The sequence below is a fragment of the Colobus angolensis genome, unplaced genomic scaffold, assembly GCF_000951035.1.
Source record: "Colobus angolensis palliatus isolate OR3802 unplaced genomic scaffold, Cang.pa_1.0 Scaffold514, whole genome shotgun sequence".
Taxonomy (NCBI): domain Eukaryota; kingdom Metazoa; phylum Chordata; class Mammalia; order Primates; family Cercopithecidae; genus Colobus; species Colobus angolensis.
Genome location: NW_012118644.1, coordinates 1,697,920 through 1,711,475, shown reverse-complemented (window position 1 = coordinate 1,711,475; position 13,556 = coordinate 1,697,920).

Genomic DNA, 13,556 nt, shown 5'->3' with positions numbered 1-13,556 from the left:
ATGCTGTTTTGGTTACTGTAGCCTTGTAGTATAGTTTGAAGTCAGGTAGCGTGATATGTCCAGCTTTGTTCTTTTGGCTTAGGATTGTCTTAGCGATGCGGGCTCTTTTTTGGTTCCATATGAACTTTAAGGTAGTTTTTTCCAATTCTGTGAAGAAAGTCATTGGTAGCTTAATGGGCATGGCATTGAATCTAAAAATTACCTTGGGCAGTATGGCCATTTTCATAATATTGATTCTTCCTATCCATGAGCATGGTATGTTCTTCCATTTGTTTGTGTCGTCTTTTATTTCACTGAGCAGTGGTTTGTAGTTCTCCTTGAAGAGGTCCTTTACATCCCTTGTAAGTTGGATTCCTAGGTATTTTATTCTCTTTGAAGCTATTATGAATGGGAGTTCATTCATGATTTGGCTCTTGGTATATTTCTGAACTCTCTATTGGGTTGATCTATGTGTCAATTATAGTGCCAGTGTCACGGGATCCTGATAATTTAGTTCTTCTAAAATTTTTCTCAGCAACATTTTGTAATTGAAGTCTTGCTTATATAAGAAGTCTTGCTTATATATTGATAACTTTTTCTAAGTATTTTACGCATTGATGCTACTATAAAGGGAATTGCTTTAAACTTCATATTTTTATTGTTTGCATAATTATGTATATAACAATACAATTGATTTTTTAAATGAAGTATACATGTACAGAAACTGCAAAAATTATAAGTGTATATAGCTCTATAAATTTTCACAACACATAAACTACTTTTAAAAATAGATTTTATTTTTTAGGGCAGTCTTATGTTCACAGCAAATTTAAGCAGAAGGTACAGAGACTTCCCATATACCCCTTGGCCTCACACATGCATAGCTGCTTCCATTATCGACATTCTCAAACACAGTGATACATTCGTGGCAATTCATGAATCTATATTGACAATTATTATCACACAGGGTTCATAGTTTATATTAGGCTAATTCTTGGTATTATACATTTTATGGGTTTAGACAAATGCATAATGGCATGTATTTACCATTATAGTATCATACAGAGTATTTTCACTGCCCTATAAATTCTCTACGTTTCACCTATTCATCCCTGTCCCCCCTAGACCCTGACAACCACTGATCTTTATGCTGTCACCATAGTTCTGTCTTCTCCAGAATGTCAGTTGGAATAATACAGTATGTAGCCTTTTCAGATTGCCTTCTTTCACTTAATTATATGCATTTAAGTTTCCTCCATGTCTTTTCATGATTTGATAGTTCTGTGTTTTTGTTTGTTTGTTTGTTTGTTTTTCACGTTGAGTGATATTCCAATGTTTAGAAGTACCAGTTTATTTATCCCTTCACCTAGTGAAGGACATCTTGATCACTTTTAAGTTTGGGCAATTGTGAATAAAGCTGCTATAAACATCCATGTATTGATTTTTGTGCCGACACAAGTTTTCAAATTCTTTGAGTAAATACCAAGGAATATAATTGCTAGATAGTGTAATAATAATCTGTTTAGCTTTGCAACAAACCACCAAATTATCCTCCAAAATGGTTGTACCATTTTATTCCCATCAGAATTGAATGAGAGCTCCCATTACTCCATATCCTTGCCAACAGTTGGTGGTGTTTATGCTCTGGATTTTGGCCATTCTAATAGATGTGCAGTGGTTACAGTTAATTTTGTAAACAAAATCTTGTATTCTGTAACTTTGGTAAATGTACTTATTATCTCTTTTGTAGCTTTTTAGATTTTCCATGATTTTTTTGGTAAATAATTATGTCATTTTCATATAGACAGTTTTGCTTCTTCCTTTCTAATTTGTATGCCACTGACATCTTTTTCTTATTATTGCAAATGGTTAGGATTTTCGGTGTGATTTTGAGTAAAAGTGGTGAAAGTGGGAATCCTTGCCTTGCTCCTGATCTTAGGGGAAAAGAGTACAATATGATACCACAAAGGATGATGTTATCTGTAAGTTTTACAGATTCCCCTTATTGGTTTGAAAAAGTTTCCTTGTATCCCTCATTTGCTGAGAAGTCATCATATTTTAGTGCTGGATTTTGTGTAAATATTTTTTCTGCATCTATTGAGATGATTGTATTGTTTTAGTTTTGTTAATATGATGAATTACATACATTTTTTGTTGAAGTTAAACTTGCATACTGTAAAATTAATCATTTTAAAATGAACAATTCAGAGAATATAAAACCAAACTGCATTCATGGGATAAGCTCTTTATGGTCATAATGATATGGGAGCAGGGCAGGGAAGTGCTGGGTAGAGAAGGGTGGGGTCCCTGGTGAAGGCTCCACCTTGGGCCTGTGCCCACAGACCTAAATAAGGACAAGCATATCTATCTTCACGCCCAAAAAGTTGCCTTTTGGTCTACCACAACCCCCATCCTGTGCCCACAAAAACCAGGAACCACAGTAGACCACGCACAAGCGGCTGTCGAGAGAGCAGAACACACCCACAGACACTAGCAAATACTGGCAGGCCACCAACGGCAGAATGACAGGGACTCTGAGAGGAATTCTTCTGCGGGCAGTCCAGCCGCTGGGTGGCCCCTCTCCAGGGGAAGACCCCCTTTCCACTCCATTCCCCTTCTGGCTTCCCATCCATTTCACTGGGAGCTACCTCCACCACTCAGTAAAATGTTGCACTCATCCTGTAAGCCTACATGTGATCCGATATTTCCGGTACAGTAGGGCAAGAACCCAGAATACAGAAATCCCTCTGTCCTTGGAATAAGGCAGAGATTCTAGCTGAGCTGATTAACACAAGCCACCTACAGATGGCAAAACTGAAAAACGACACTGCAACACACTCCCACTGGGGCTTAAGGAGCTGTAAACACTCAACTCTAGACGCTGCTGTGGCATCAGAGCCCCAAAACGCTCCCCCAACCTGCATGTTCTGCATAGGGATCTGAGCAACAGGGCATGGAAGAAGTGAGCCACAACCCTGTCCCGTCCTGTGAGCAGGATTAGGGAATGTCTCCCATTTCAATAAATTCTTTTTTAAGGCCAGGCATCGTGGCTCATGCCTGTAATCCCAGCACTTTGGGAGGTCTAGATGGGTGGATCACCTGAGGTTAGGAGTTCAAGACCAGCCTGGCCAACATGGTGAAACCCCATGTCTACTAAAAATACAAAAATTAGCCAGGTGTGGTGATGTGTGTCTGCAACCTCAGCTACTTTGGAGGCTGAAGCAGGAGATTGGCTTGAACTCCGGAGGTGGTGGCTGCAGTGAGCCAAATTGGTGCCAATACACTCCAGCCTGGGTGAGAGTGCAGGACTCTGTCTCAAAAATAAATAGATAAATAAATAAATAAGTTGTCTTTTTAATATACTGTATTTGATTTGCTAATACTTTGTTAAAGATTTTCAAGTAAATGTTCATGAAACAAATTGGTCTATAATTTTCTCTTGATGATGCCTTTGTGAATTTTGGTATAAGATGTTACGTTGGTCTCATAAAATGTATTGGGATGTATTTCTTCTTCCTCTATACTTTCAAATATTTTATATAATATTGTTGTTATTTTTTTCTTAAATATTTGTTTGAATTCACCAAGGAAACCTTTCTGAGGCATGGGTCTTTGTGGCAAGGTCTCTGATAACAGATTTATTCTTGAAAATTGACAATTTATATTTCCGTTTTATCTCTGTCAATTTGGGTCACTTGTATTATTTCAAGAATTTGTCCATAGATTTGAAATGGTCAAATTTGTTGGTATTCAGTGGTTTATAATATCTGTTATTTTTAAAATATCTTTATTAAATATTTTAAATGCATAATTATTTTTATATTTAATCTGTGATGATAGTCTCTTCTTCATTCTTCATATTAGTGATTTGTGCTCTTGCTCTTTTTTGATTTGGGGTTTTTTTTTTACTCAATCTAGTTGAGAGTGTATCAATTTTGTTAATCTTAAAATAACCAACTTTTGGCTTTGTTAATTTTCTTTATTTTTGCATTTCATTTTCTTCTACTTTTTAATATTTCCTTTCTTCTATTTAAATTGGATTTATATTGCTGTGTTTTTTTTCCTGACTTTTTAAGGTGGTACTTTAGGTCATTAATTCTAGCCATTGGTCCCTTTTTAATATAAGTGTTTGAAACTATAAATTTCCCCTCTGAGCATTGCTTTAGCTGCATCCTACAAATTTTGATATGTAGTCTTTTTTTCATTCAGTAGAAAATGTTTTCTAATTTCCTTTTTGACTTATTTTATGATCCATGGCTTATTTACTACTGTGTTATGTAGTTTCCATTTTTCTTCTAGATATCTTAATTGTAATTAATTTATAAACTAATTCCATTGCATTTGGAGACTATTCTCTGTATTATTTAACTCTTTTAAATGTATTAAGGCTGTTTTTGTCCAAGCACATGTTTTATCTTGTGCACTGGGAAAGAATATGACAACTGTGCATTCTACAACTGTTGGATATAGAGTTCTATAAATATCAAATAGGTCAAGAAAGATGATACTGTTCTTCAGATCATCTATACCTTTACTGGTGAAATTTTGACTAGTGTTCTAGCATTAGTGACAGAAGGGGGTTACAATTTCCAGCTATGATTGTGAATTTGTTTATTTCTCTCTTGATTTCTGTCCATTTTTGCTTCATGTAAAATGAAGATCTGTTATAGGGCAAACAGATATTTGTGATTGTTATGTCTTGCTGATGAATTGATCTTTTTGTCATTATTAAATATTCCTATTTACCTCTGGAAATGCTATTTTCCTGAAGTTTATTGTATCTGATATTCATGAAAACTTACTCATTTTCTGATGCTTATTGTTTGCATGGTGTAACTTTTTAATCCATTTACTTCCAAGCTATCTGTGCATTTATATTTATCATATATCTCTCATGGGTAACATATAATTGGGTCTTACCATTTTAGCAATTTTGATAATCTCTGTCTTTTAATGGAAGTGATTATTCCATTAACATTTAAGATTGATAATGTTAGATTTAAATCTATCACGTTTATCCTTTGTTTTTGTTTGTCCTTTCTGATTTTGATTCTCTGTCCCCTTTCCTGATCTTTTTTGAATTATTTGAGTGTTTGTGGAACTTCACTTTAATTTATCTATTGTGTTTTCAGCTATACTTCTTTGCATTATTATTATTCTAGTGGTAGCTCTAGGGATTAAAATATTTATTCTAAACTTTTCGCAGTCTACTTAGTGTTAATATTGTACCACTTCACATAAAATATAGAAAACTTGAAATTTTAAAGGTCTTTCTTTATTATTTCCCCTTCCATCCTTTGTACTGCAGTTATCACACATATTAAACAACGTATATTACAATCTCCACTTGGCAGCATTATAAATTTTGCTTTAAACAGTCATATATTTTTAAGAAGTTAAGAGAAAAATAATAGCCTTTTATATTTACACAGAAGTTTACCATGCATAATGCTTTTTATTCATTTCTGAAGATCTTGCATTATCTCTGATGTCATTTCCTGTTGGCCTGAAGATCATCTCTTGCTATTTGATTTAGTATGGGTCTGCTGGTGACATAACCTTTTAATTTTAGTATCTTAATATGGTTTTACTTTTGCCTTCATTTTTGAATGTTATTTTTGCATAATATGAAATTCCAGATTCATAGTTGGTTTTTTTTTCTTTCATCACCTTAAAGATGCTGTCCAGCTATCTTCTGGTTTTTGCAGTATCTGATAAAAAGTCAGTGATCAATTCACGTAACTGTTATTCTGTATGCTGTTTTGAGTTCTTTCCCCTTTTTTTCCCTCTTTTAAAATTTAAAAAAAATTACATTTTATGGGTACACAGTAGGTGTTTATATTTATGGGGTACATAAGATGTTTGATACAGACATACACTGTGTAATAATCACGTCATAGAAAATGAGGTATTCATCTCCACAAGCACTTATCCTTTGAGTCACAAACAAATTAATTATGTTCTTTGAGTTATTTTACAGTATACAATCAAGTTATTATTGACTATAGTTACCCAACTGCTTTCAGTATTTTCTCGTTATCATTTTTTTAAATTTGACTCTAATGTACTTGAGCATGAATTTTTTCAAACTTATCCTGCTTGTAGATTCTTGAATCTGTCAGTTCATGTCTTTCACCAAATCGGGAAATTTCAGGTCATTATTTCCCCAAATACTTTTTTCTGCATCAGTCTTTTTCTTCTCCATCTTCTATTATAATTACATGTATTTAGACATTTTAATATTGTCCATTATTTTCAATATTTTTTTCTATTCTTCAAATTGATAATTTATTTTGATTTAGCTCCATGTTTACTGACTTGCTCCTTTGCTGTCCTCATTCTGGTTTTAAGTCCATTCAGTGTTTTTAAAAAATATTTTACATTGTCGTTTCTGATTCTAAAAAATTTATTTGGTTCCTTATAGATCCCATTCTTCTATTGAGAATTCTTATATTTTTTCCATTACAAGCATATGATATTTTACTTCATTGAGCATAGTAATAATACTTACTTTAAAGTCATTGTTTGTTAATTTCAATATTTGGGTTATCTCAGCGTTGACCTTTATTGATTATCATTCTCTTGAGAATGGGTAACATTTGCCTGGTTCTTTGAATAACAAGTAATTTTGTGTGTCTTCTGAACATGGTGAGTATTATATTATGGAGATTTGGGATTTTGTTATCCCACTCCTCTGTAGAGTGTTGATTTTTTTTTTAGGCAAAAAACTAAATGATCTCAAATCACAAAGTCTCTTACATAGCAGTTCAAATCACAGCTCAACACTTCTCCACCACCCTGAAGTGAGTTGTTCCCATCTGCCTTACATATGTGTGGTTTAAGGGTCAGTAGAGATTTTGTTAATTTTTAGGCACAGAATTTGAGACTTTTTTCCAGGCTTCCCCTTTCACTTTTCTGTGCCTGTAGTTGGCCTCATATCAACATTATGGCTCCTTAGGCCAGAAACACTATAGATTATTGGAGTTTCAGATTATTGTGTGATACAAAAACTGGAAACTCTCTTCCCACTAAAAGACAAAAGAAAAAAGAAAAACAATTGCCCCTTGCCTGTTTCTTTTCTTACATTTTGACTCATCTCCAGGATCTCCCTATTTTTTCACTTGTCAGAAGTTTTTTGATGTTGTTGCTATTCGTTTCTTATAATGAAGCATTATGACTTTGGTGCAATACCTAACTGGGAAATAAAAAAGAGCCTGAGAGTCATAAAAAAATAATTTGAAAGGGAAGAACAATGAGAAGAGATTTTCCCAAGTAAACTTCAACATGTAATTCCATGATAAATAAATAATGTAGTATTCACAGCCAGGCTCGGTGACTCACACCTGTAATCCCAACACTTTTGGAGGCAAAAGTGTTTGAATCATTTGAGCCCAGGAGTTTGAGACCAGCCTTGGCACCATGGTGAAACCTTGTCTCTATCAAAAATACAAAAATTAGACAATCTTACCACCTTGTCTGAAAATAATTAAACAGGTGAATTTTTTTTAATGCAGTATTCAGAATAAAATAGTAAATCAAAATGAGATATCAAGAAAGTGATGATAGCATATTGAAGATGTAGTACATTATAAAAATGGCATTTTTAGTCAGGGTCAAAATTGATGAGTTATTCATTAAATAGTTCTTGTAAAAGCTTTTCACATGGAAAAAAGTTTGAGTTCTATTTTACATTATATTCAAAAAATAAGTTTCATGTCCTAGACAGAGCAATTAGTCAAAAGAAAGAAATTAAGAGCATCCAAGTTGGAAAGGAGGAAGTCAAATTGTCCCTATTTGCAGATGACATTGTCTTATATGAAGAAAAACTTAAAAGTTTTGGCAAAAAAACTCTTAGAACTAAATTTAAAAATTAGCCAAGTTGCAGGATACAAAATCAACATGCCAAAAGCAAATAGCATTTCTTTACACCAACAACAAACTAGTGGAAAAAGAAATCAAGAAAGTAATCCTATTTACAATAGCTATGAATACAAACAACAACAACAAAAACCTAGGGATAAATTTAACCAAGAAGATGAAAGATCTCTACAAGGAAAACTAGGAAACACTGCTGAAAGAAATGGAAGAGGACATAAAAAATAGAAAAATATCCCATGTTCATGGACTAGAAGAATTAAAATTGTAAAAATGGTCATGCCACCAAGTGTAATCTACATAGTCAATGCAAAACATATCAAAATCCCAATTACATTCTTCACAGAAATAGAAAAAAAATTATAAAATTTGTACAGAACCACAAAAGACTCCAAAAAGCCAAAATGATCCTGAGCAAAAATAACAAAACTGGAGGCAACACATTACCAACTTCAAAATGTACTACAAAGCTATAATAATCAAGAGATCATGGTACTGGCATAAAAACAGATATATAGGCCAATGGAACAGAATATAGAGCCCAAAAATAAATACACAGATTTACAGCTAATTGCTTTTCAGCAAAGGCACCAAGAACATTCGCTGGGTGAACAATAATGTCTTCAATAACTCCTGATAGGAAAACTCAATATCCATATGCAGAAAAATGAAACCAGACTTTTGTCTCCCATCCTATGCAAAAATCAACTAACAATGGATTAAAGACTTGCTATGGTTTGGATATAATTTGTTTGTCCCCACAGAATCTCATGTTGAAATTTGATCATCAGTGCAGTAGCATTGAGGGTCCTAGTGGGAGGTATTTTGGTTGTGGGACTGAATTCCTCATAAATAACTTGATGCTATTCTCATGGCAGAGAGTTCACAAGACTGGATTAATTCTCATCAGAATGGATTCGTTCCTATGAGAGTGGGTTGTTATAATGCCAGGACATGTCTCAGGTTTTCCCCTCTTGCTACAGGCCCACTTTCCCTTTGACGCTCTCTCAGCTGTGTTGTGATGCAGCATAGTAACTCTCACCAGAAGCCAGGGCCATGCCCTTGAACTTATGAGCCTCAGAACCATGAACTAAATAAACCTGCCCCCCCAAAAAAAGTACTCAGTCTCAGGCATTCTTGTATAGCAACACAAAATGGACTAAGACAAGGCTTAAATGTGAGACCCAAATCTATGACACTTCCAAAAGAAAACAAAGGAGCATTCCTCCAGGACATTAATCTGGACTAAGACTTTATGGAAAAGACCTCAAGCACAACAGCAAAAGTAGAAATAGATACATTGGATTATATATATTCTGCACAACAAAGGAAACAATGAACAGAGTGAAGAAATAGCTTGAATAATGGGAACAATATTTGCAAACTATTCTTCCAATAAGGGATTAATATCTAGAATAGACAAAGAACTAAAACAACTCAATAGCAACAAACAAATAAACAAACAAAAACTCCTACGTAATTCAATCTGAAAATGAGCAAATGAACTGCATAGACATCTTTTAAAAGAACATATACAAATAGCTAACAGATACCTGAAAAAACAGTCAAGATCACTAATCATCAGAGAAATACAAATCAAAACCACTATGGAGTAACATCTTATCTCAGTTAGAATAGCAGAGAAAGGGGAACCCCTATATTGTTCGTAGGAATATAAATTTATACAGTCATTATGAAAAATAGTATGAGGGTTTCTCAGAAAACTAAAGATAGAAGTACTATATGATATCTCAGTCTCACTACTGGGAATATAGCCAAAAACAAATGGAAATCAGTATATTGAATAGATACCTGCCCTCCTATGTTCATCACAGCACTATTCAGAATAATCAAGATATATAACCAACCCAAGTGTTTATCAACAGGTAAATGGATAAGAAAATGGCATCTATATACACAATGGAATATTATCCACCCAGAAAAAAGAACAAAATGCTGTCATGTCACTCACAGCAACATGGAGGAGCTTGGAAGACATTACATTAAGTGAAATAAGTCAGGCACAGAAAGAGAAATATCTTGCATATTTCTCATATTTAGAAGCTAAAAAATTTAGTCTCATAGAAGTAGAGAGTAGAATAGTGGTTACCACAGTCTCATAGCTTGGGGTCTCATATTTAAGTCTTGTCTTAGTCCATCTGAAGTTGGACAAGGGTGTGAATAGTCAGAGATTGGTTAACAGACACAAAATTAGAGCTAAATAGAAGGAAAAGTTTCTAGTGTTCTATAGCGCTATATGGTGCCATTAATTAACAGCAATTAGTTGTGTATTTTCAGATATCTAGAAGAGTGGATTTTGAAAGTCCCCAACACACACACACAAAATAAATGTTTGAGGTAATACACATGCTAATTACTCTGATTTAATCGATACACATTGAATACACACATCAAAATATCACACTGTACAACATAAGTAGGTACATTTATTATGTCAATTAACTTTTTTTTAAACTTCAAAATAATTTAAAAAATAAGTTTCACATGTATAAAGAGCAAAATATGGGCATAAAGTCATAAACTGAATAATGGTAGAATAAAGTAGAAGATAATTCATAAAAATAAACCTAGTTTGCCAAAGCCTTCTTATAGAAGTCACAATACCCAGTAGAAACAGAGAAAAACACAAACTGACCGATGTGTGTGTGTATGTGTGTGTGTGTGTGTGTGAGAGAGAGAGAGAGACAGAGTTGCACATACATTTGTGTTGACTAACAGTGGGGATACATTCTGAGAAACACATCATTAGGAGAGATTTATCATTGCTTGCATCTCAAAGAGTGTACTTACACAAACTTAGATAGTGTGGCCTACTACACCTCTAGGCTATATGATATAGCCAGTTGCTCCTAGGCCACAAACCTGTACAGTATGTTATTGTACTGAATACTATAGGCAGTTGTAACACACTGGTAAGTATTTATGTATCTAAATATACCTTATCATAGAAAAGGTATGGTAAAATATAATATAAAAGATAAAAATTGGTACACCTGTATAGGCACTTACCATAAATGGAGCTTGCAGAACTGGAAGTTGTTCTGGGTGAGTTAATGAGGGAGTGGAAAGTGAATGTGAAGACGTAGGACATTACTGTACACTACCATAGACTTTATAAACACTATATACTTAGGCTACACAATTTATTTTTATATTTGAATTTCTTCAATAATAAATTCACTTTAGTTTACTGTAACTTTCCTACCTCAGAAACTTTTAAACTTTCTGAACTTTCTGACTCTTTTTGTAGTAATGTAAAAGAGGTAGCTTAAAACACAAACACATTGTACAGCTGTACAAAAATGTTTTTCTTTATATCCTTATTTTATACACTTTTTCTATTTTGAATGCTTTTCACTTTTCAAACTTTTTTGTTAGAAACTAAGACACAAACATACACATTCATCTAGTCCTACATAGGGTCAGGATCATTATTATCTCTGTCTTCCTCCTCCACATCTTGTCCCACTGGAAGGTCTTCAGGGGGAATAATGCACATGGAGCTGTCACCTCCTATAACAATGCCTTCTTCTGGAATACCTCTTGAAGGACCTGCCTGAGGCCATTTTACAATTAACTTTACATATATGTAAGATGTAGAAGCACACTTTAAAATATGATTTAAAATATAATAACAGTAAATACATCAACCAGTAACATAGTCATTTATTATCATTATAAAGTATTATGTACTGTATGTAATTGTACATGCTATACATTTATGTAAGTTTTCTTACACCAGGTTCACCACAAATACCTGAGTAATGCATTGCACAATGACATTACAATGGCTAAGATGTCACTGGGCAATAGGAGCTTTTCAGTTCCATCATAATCTTACAGGACCACTGTTGGTCCATTGTTGATGAAAATGTTGTTATGTGGAACATGATTTATACATGTCTACATAGAAATATGTAGAGATATATAAAACATATATATATATATATATAAGTGAGAGAAATGGTTACAACAAATTTAACAGACAAAAAGTTTGAATACAAAATATATAAATAGTTTTTAAAGTCATTATCAAAAGGCAAACAACCCATTTGATTAATTAGTGAAAGCTGTAAGCCAGCAAATTAAAAAATGGCTAATTAATACATGGAAAACTAACCCCATTCACAATTAAACAAATTAAAGTTGAGGCACAATTGAAATAATAGTTTTCATTAAGTTAAACAGGCTTGTATGTTGCATCTGTATCTGCCAGGTAGATGATACCTGTCAAACATGTATACACTGACCTTTGGTTAATTCCTGCAGCCAATATTGACAAATGTTCTATGGTTTTTGTCAGTTCCTTGTACTTAGTGGGTAGGCAGGAGGCTAACCCACATTTCATTAGGAAGAATCCTAAAGGAGATTATCACTGCCTTTCTGCCCCAGACCACAAACAAGAAGGGTAACTAGATTAATTTTCTGTTGTGAGTATAATGAGTTAGCCCAAACCTAGTGGTTTAAAGAATACAAATTTGTTATCTTACAGTTCTGTAGTTGAGAAGTCTGATATGGATTGCACTGGGCTAAAAGGAAGACACTGATAGGGCTGCACTACACTCTGGAGGCTCTACGGAAGCATCTGTCTTTGCCCACTCCTTGGTTCATAACCCTTTCCCCCATCTTCATAGTATCTCCCTGATTACTCTTCTGTAGACATGTTTCTCTCTGATCACAACTTGGAAAGGTTTTCTGCTGTTAAGGATTCACACAGTTAGACTGAACATACCTGTATTATGCAGGATAATCTCCCCATCTAAAGATTATTAACCACAATCACATTTGCAATCTTTCTTTCGTCGTGTACAGTAACATTCACAGGTTTTAGGGATTAGGGCATGGACACTTTCTGGGAACCATCTTGCCTACCACAGCTGAGCTACTTGCAGTCTCAGTAGGATTTCTACTCTGTTTGAGTTGTATCACCTACAAAAAGACTTGTTGTGAAGGATTTAAGACCAACAAAATTTGCCCCCGTAGTGAAGAGAATACTGTTAAGTCCTCAGGAGATTAAGTTTATTATTTGATGTGGTTTGGTTCTGTATCCCCACCTAAATCTCATGTTGAATTGTAGTTGCCATCATTGAAGGATAGACCTGGTGGGAGGTAATTGGCTCATGGAGGCAGACATCTCCCTTGTTGTTTGCGTGATAGTGAGTGAGTTGTCACCAGATATGGTCATTTAAAAGTGTGTAGCACTTAGGCTGAGTGTGGTGGCTCACACCTATAATCCTAGCACTTTGAGAGGCCAAGGTGGTTGGATCATCTGAGGTTGGGAGTTTGTGACCAGGATCATCTGAGGTCGGGAGTTCATGACCAGCCTGACCAACATTTGGAAACCCTGTCTCTACTAAAAATACATAATTAGCTGGGCATGGTGGCACATGCCTGTAATCCCAGCTACTCAGGAGGATGAGGCAGGAGAATTGCTTGAACCCGGGAGGCAGAAGTTGCGGTGAGCGGAGATCATGCTGCTGCACTCCAGCTGGGGCAACAAGAGTGAAACTCGGTCTAAAAAAGAAAAAATTGTAGCACTTCTCACTTTGCTCTCTCTCTCCTGCTGGCCGTGAGAAAACATACCTGCTTCCCCTGTTGTGGGAAGTCAGGGATCCCAAATGGAGGGACCGGCTGGAGCTGCAGCAGAGGAACATAAATTGTGAAGATTTCATGGACATTTA